Genomic DNA, 6,318 nt, shown 5'->3' with positions numbered 1-6,318 from the left:
TAACCATAGCTTGATATCTCGGACAGCCCATGCAATGTTCATATTTGGGCTCCCAACGAGCTCCCAACAGCGCCATCATAGGACTCGCCGCTGTTTGGTCAGCGGTGTTTGTGAGCTCTTGACTATTATTGACGTTAAGCCATGGGCATTAATCTGACTGCAATGTGGCCGCATCACATTGTCGTTCAATCTATCAACGTTATCTATGTACAGTAGGGTCACGATTCGGCAGTTATTTGTATCCTGTCGCCGAGATTGCAGCAATAATTGGACAGGATTTGCACAGGGGTTGTATCAGTAATGGGGTGAAGGTCATCTTCTCTAGACTGGTCCTGAGGTCGACCATGTGGAAGTTTGGGAAGGAAATGCAATTTCGCAAGCCTGTGATGCTTTTGAATGATAACGTATCAGGTAATTAATAAGCAGATTATTCGTGGTCAGTGCATGTCAGTATGCGTGTGTGCGCTTGTATTAATAAACTTCCAAAGCTATGGTCTCTAATCAAAATTATACCTAATTAATCCTAAGTTAACATGTATAATCAGTATTTCTATTTATGAATTTAACCTTTCTCCCGCTTCTAGGCGTGTTACTCTAACATGATCAACAATCGACAGTTTACTTCAACCAGGGAGCGTAAATCTTTGTGTAGTCTCCCTGCTTCAACGAAGTGGACGTAATCTTTGTATAGTCTCCCTGCTTCAACGAAGTGGGCGTAACTAGCTGATGTAATTAGAGTAGCTATATTCGAGTTTTGAGATTTCGCACACGAATATTTCCCCTGTCAGATTCGTTGACTGTTGAGTGGAAGTTCACGATACAGTGTCCATTTGGAGGAAAGCGATAAGAAGGTATATGTTATGCGTTAACCCCATGTGTGAACGTAAACATGATAAACTGATACCCAAACACGCTCACTGCAACTTGCACTATCAGTTCTTACAGATATGGACGTATCCGGGAAATGATTTCACAGGCAATTGCCGAAACAAGCACTTCTCGCTTGTCAAAACGTACAGTTCAGTGCTGACGTACAGATCTGAACTGTTTGCCCAAAGAACATGCTGAGGATGTTTTACCTCATTAGTGAGCCATTATTTTCCAATAACTTCAGGTGTGCTGAACGTAACACCATGTAAACGGTTGAAGTATATACAATGGTAATTTGTGGGATTTGTTATCTGCAGGTTCAGGTATATAGACTGAGGTTATCACTCGAGTATGTGTTGGAATGGTAAATATCCTGTATTATGGATAAACATTACGATATGAATAAATACTGTTTATTTCAAGTATTAATACAGGATATTAACTATCCAAAAACACACAACCGTGATAACCTCTTGATCTTATGATGTCATTTTTTCAATTCTGTGGTCGAAAACCTATTCACATCTGTCACTAACGACACCTAAACATTGAAAGTTTTCCTTGAAAGTGTGCATTAATATATATTACGGACAGTGGCAATATGTGATATTGTCCCAACTGAAACAAGGGCGGTGGGGTAGCCTTGTGGTTAAAGTGTTGGCTCGCCACGCCGAAGACCCGGGTTCGATTCCCCACATGGGTACAATGTGTGAAGCCAATTTCTGGTGTCCCCCGCCGTGATCTACCTGGAATATTGCTAAAAGCGGCGTAAAACCATACTTACTCACTCAATCACTCACAAAAGCATGTGACTGAACGCTCTTGAGCAGGGGCTATCTGCATAAGATGTACTGCATAAATCATTAATTTCTTCATGTTGTCTATTACATAAAATTCAGTTACATCCTTAAATTCAGCTTCATGAGTCCAGGATGACTCACGTCGTGTCATATGGGAAGAAGATCCACAGTGACTACCTCAGTATAATCAACGAGTATATGCATAATACTAACAACCAAGGATCATAATCGGGAAGAATCTAGGATTCAAACCCATGATAATTGGATCCTTGTATGACTAAGGAATGAAACTGCAAATCGCGTCGCCTTAAGCGAGTGAAACACCCGTGCCCCAGTTTTGCTCAAGGAAGGCTGTAAAGTGCATAAAACCTTCGATTCATGAACATGATATTTGTCTCGCAAGATTTCAGGCATCAACCAAGTCACTGAGCCTGACCACTCAATCCCGTTAGTCGCCTCTTACGACAAGCATAGTCGCCTTTTACAGCAAGCATCGGTTACTGAAGACCTATTCTAACCCGGATCTTCACGGGTCGTTTTTGTAGTATTACCAGTAGTGCCAATTACCATTTTAACTGAACACTAAGTCAAGGATGATGTCCGAGCCTCGTTCTGTACGTTCTTTATGAACAATTCTGTTTTTTTCCAAACAGCATATTATTACCCGTGAAGAATCGGGATCGGGTTAGAAGTGTTTACATGTCAACGAACCCCAGCAGAGTCGTACACTGGTATCAACGACTGTGTCGCCTGGCACATGCAATTTACTTACAGGCCGCGGTTAGATAACTTGAAAATTACCGATGCAGCGTACAGAAAAACACTAAACAAATGAAACGGTGTTATTTCGATAGTTCGAAGATTCTACATTTGAATCAAGACATGCAGACCCTGTGCGCCGGGAAATCCCCATTAGTCTCAGGTTACTGGAATGTAACTGTCTACATCCTGAAGATGGGGTATTACCCCAGTGCATGTGTGTCATATTATTAAAATAAGATCGGATGTTGGTTCACTGGCTTGACGGCCATATGCGTGACTTAATAACGATTCGAGATACTGTGGAGGATTAGTTAAGTTTATGTTTAATACTAGTAGTTGGGGTCATTTATTTTCCCGCACATGTTATAAAATAAATTGTCTTTGGCCTTGTGGAAGGTACGTCAGTGCAACGGATTACACATCTTTGCTATGGGTTTTTAGGATCAGTTTTATTTGTTTAAGAACAGGTGCGTTTCCTTTCTTACTAACGAGTAGGCGGTAATAACACCAGCAGTGTGTGTGCGATTGTGTGATTAAGTGAATTAAGTGAGTGGGTGGACAGAGGGTGGAGTGAGTGATTGGTTGTGTGGGTGACTAAAAGACTAATCGAGTGACTAAAAGCTCAAAGTGGTGTTGATGTATTTCACTTCAAGGAAAGCCGTGAGTACAAGACTGGTGCTAACAGATCAAGGATCATAATCAGGTAGACACTAGGATTCGAACCCATGGTCAAAGGGTCCTACCGCGGCTACTTAAAGGGGACGACGAGTTGTGGCGACTTAGATCATTGAGTGTCGCGTGCCGCCTGCACGGAAGGGGGAGGACAGTATACCAGCTATATCACCGTGTGTCAGCTCCACGTGGAAGGGAAAGGCCAAAGTGATGCAGGTCTTAGACGTTTACCACTTTGAGGAAACCCACGTGTACGGGTATAGTGCTGAGAAACCTAGAAACGTAATAAGAGCAAACCTCGGATTCGAACCCTCGATCATAGGTTTCTGGCAAGCCTAAAAGATATGGGACGCAACACCGCCAGGTAAATTGCAGCTGAACAACAGCGTGCTTACAACAACCCTTTTGATTCAATGGCATTAATCTAAGGCCACAACAATGTAATTGCGGCCATTGTCACATAATCTAAAGCCTGACGAAGACGAAGATATAAGAAATTAGTTGCCGCATAACCGATGACAATGTGAGAATTGTTATTGTACTATTGTGGAAGACAAATATCTTTCAAATGTTATTGGAAACATGCAGTGTACAGTGATATCGGCTGCCTTCGCACGTGTTGATTATCTTTGACGAACATTATGATTTGCAATCAACGTTCCAAGCCAGATTGGGTCATTTACAGATTCGTCAGAAGTAGCAGGGCTTGACTCAGCCGACGGGTTCTGTTCGCAGCTCAGTGGATGTTGGCATATCTTGATTCTCGCTACATGTATAGATAAGCCCTCACTGTAAGGGCGTTGCTGCAACAGTCCATTTACTACATGCACTGACTAGCTGTGTGGAATGAGGACGACATCAACACCAAATGTATCCTCTTCTGAATGGTTTTACATGTCTTGTTTTTACAGATGAGGTGGCGGAATGCAGTGGAAGATAGCAGATACTGCAACGTCACGGTATGCAAGCCATGTCAGGGAGACTCGAGTCAAGGTGACTAACCTGCAGGGAGACGCTATATTGAGCATAAGGGGCGACCCGGGCTATATGTACATGTCAATATTTCGGGGGCATGTATATACCCCTGTGTGCGGTATGCCGGGAGGCTGTATGTAAAGCATCAGGGGCGGGCAATATATACAATACATCGGGGGCACTATGTGTGTGGTATGCCGGGAGGCTGTATATAAAGCATCAGGGGCGGGGCAATGTGTACAATAAATTGGGGGCACTATGTGTGTGATATGCCGGGAGGCTGTATATGAAGCATTAGGGGCGGGGCAATATGTACAATAAATTGGGGGCACTATGTGTACGGTATGCCGTGAGGCTGTATATAAAGCATCAGGGGCGGGCAATATGTACAATACATCGGGGGCACTATGTGTGTGGTATGCCGGGAGGCTGTATATAAAGCATCAGGGGCGGGGCAATGTGTACAATAAATTGGGGGCACTATGTGTGTGGTATGCCGGGAGGCTGTATATAAAGCATTAGGGGCGGGGCAATATGTACAATAAATTGGGGGCACTGTGTGTGTGGTATGCCGGGAGGCTGTATATAAAGCATTAGGGGCGGGGCAATATGTACAATAAATTGGGGGCACTGTGTGTACGGTATGCCGGGAGGCTGTATATAAAGCACCAGGGGCGGGGCAATATGTAATACATCGTGTGTGCGGTATGCCGGGAGGTTGTATATAAAGCATCAGGGGCGGGGCAATATGTACAATGAATTGGGGGTACTATGTGTGTGGTATGCCGGGAGGCTGTATATAAAGTATCAGGGGCGGGGCAATATGTACAATAAATTGGGCGCACTGTGTGTGCGGTATGCCGTGAGGCTGTATATAAAGTATCAGGGGCGGGGCAATATGTACAATACATCGGGGGCACTATGTGTGTGGTATGCCGGGAGGCTGTACATAAAGCATCAGTACAATGTCAGTACATCAGGGCAATATGGACAATATATAAAGTATGTTGTAGAGACTATTGATAGTATCTCTAGGGAAGCATTTGTATGTCAGGGGCACCTATGTTTATTAATTTTAGGGCACTTTATCCATTCCCTTCCAGGGCACCATATATAGGTGGCAGGGGTAGGTAGGGGGCAGCTTGCACAGTATGCTGGAGGCTGTAGAAATGATTCTCTTTTTCGGTGTGGTATGCTGGACATCTGGCGTTAATTTTTTCGTATCAAATTATATTTTAAAAAACTATCAATACCCTCATGTGTTCTTCATTTACTGGAACACGACAGTAACAACCCTTCTTATCTAAATAGTAAAAGCATTAAGAGGTCAAGTTGATTCTATAAGAACCGAAACGATATGCATCTTTAACCAAAACTCGGTTCCAGAAAGGTCTCCAGAGCAGATGAAACAGCTTCCACCGGCCTCCACTCAACACCAACACTCGGTATCCAGTTCCAGATAAGATAAACCTCCACAGCAATGCGGTCCATTATATCAGGGCGCATTACGTGGCTGTTGTCTGTACTAGAAGTGGGGAGACCAGGATGGGGAACATTCGCTGAACCGGATGTGCGTAATGGAGGCGCCCTGGCTTCATTGGTTTAGATAATGGTAATATAGACATTTTATCAGTTCTTCACGACTCCACTGGAACCTGATGTCATAACACACCATGCTTTGATTATTTGCAGGTGCTTCACAATGGACCACGTGTCGGAGTGGATGTTTTGGAATGGCGTCTAACATCCTTTTTCGCTTATACCACACAATAAAAACAAATTAAACGTCAATGTTTTAATAAAGTGCTGCATTACGAACAGGGTAGGTGGTATCTTAAAGGGTCATTTTAAAAACTGGAGACAGGGTTGACTTATTATTTCGATTTCTTTTTACACTGTTTACATGAGTGAGTGAGTGAGCAGGCGAGTTTTACACCGTTTTACACCGTTTTACCCATATTCCAGCAATATCTCAGCGGGGAAATGGGCTTAACATATTGTACTCATGTTTAGACACGAACCCGGGCCTTGGCGCGAAGAGCGAACGCTTTAACCACTTGGCTACCCGATCGCCCTTCTGTTTATAAATAATCTCAGCTACATAACTAAGCCTTACCCTGTTGTTGATGACATGGAACGTCGCATTGAAAGAATAATGTTGTTGAAGTCCTGTCCCCAGGGTTAATGGCATCAGGTTCTTGTAGGTTTTATCGACTGCAGTTTGCAAGGGACGCTTTAT

General features: G+C 43.5%; 1 long non-coding RNA gene across 1 annotated transcript; it reads left to right on the top strand.

Annotated features, from left to right (window-relative positions):
• The first annotated feature begins 321 nt into the window (after window positions 1-321).
• LOC125384144 lies at window positions 322-6,051 on the top strand. The gene is made up of 4 exons (XR_007222952.1): window positions 322-411; window positions 4,016-4,097; window positions 5,466-5,691; window positions 5,772-6,051. It is a non-coding gene; the product is annotated as an uncharacterized LOC125384144 (long non-coding RNA).
• Window positions 6,052-6,318: the final 267 nt, after the last annotated feature.

Source organism: Haliotis rufescens, unplaced genomic scaffold (assembly GCF_023055435.1).
Source record: "Haliotis rufescens isolate VD_foot unplaced genomic scaffold, xgHalRufe1.0.p SCAF_28, whole genome shotgun sequence".
NCBI lineage: Eukaryota > Metazoa > Mollusca > Gastropoda > Lepetellida > Haliotidae > Haliotis > Haliotis rufescens.
Note: the sequence above shows the minus strand (reverse complement) of the source record. Positions and strands in the feature narration are given on the sequence as shown.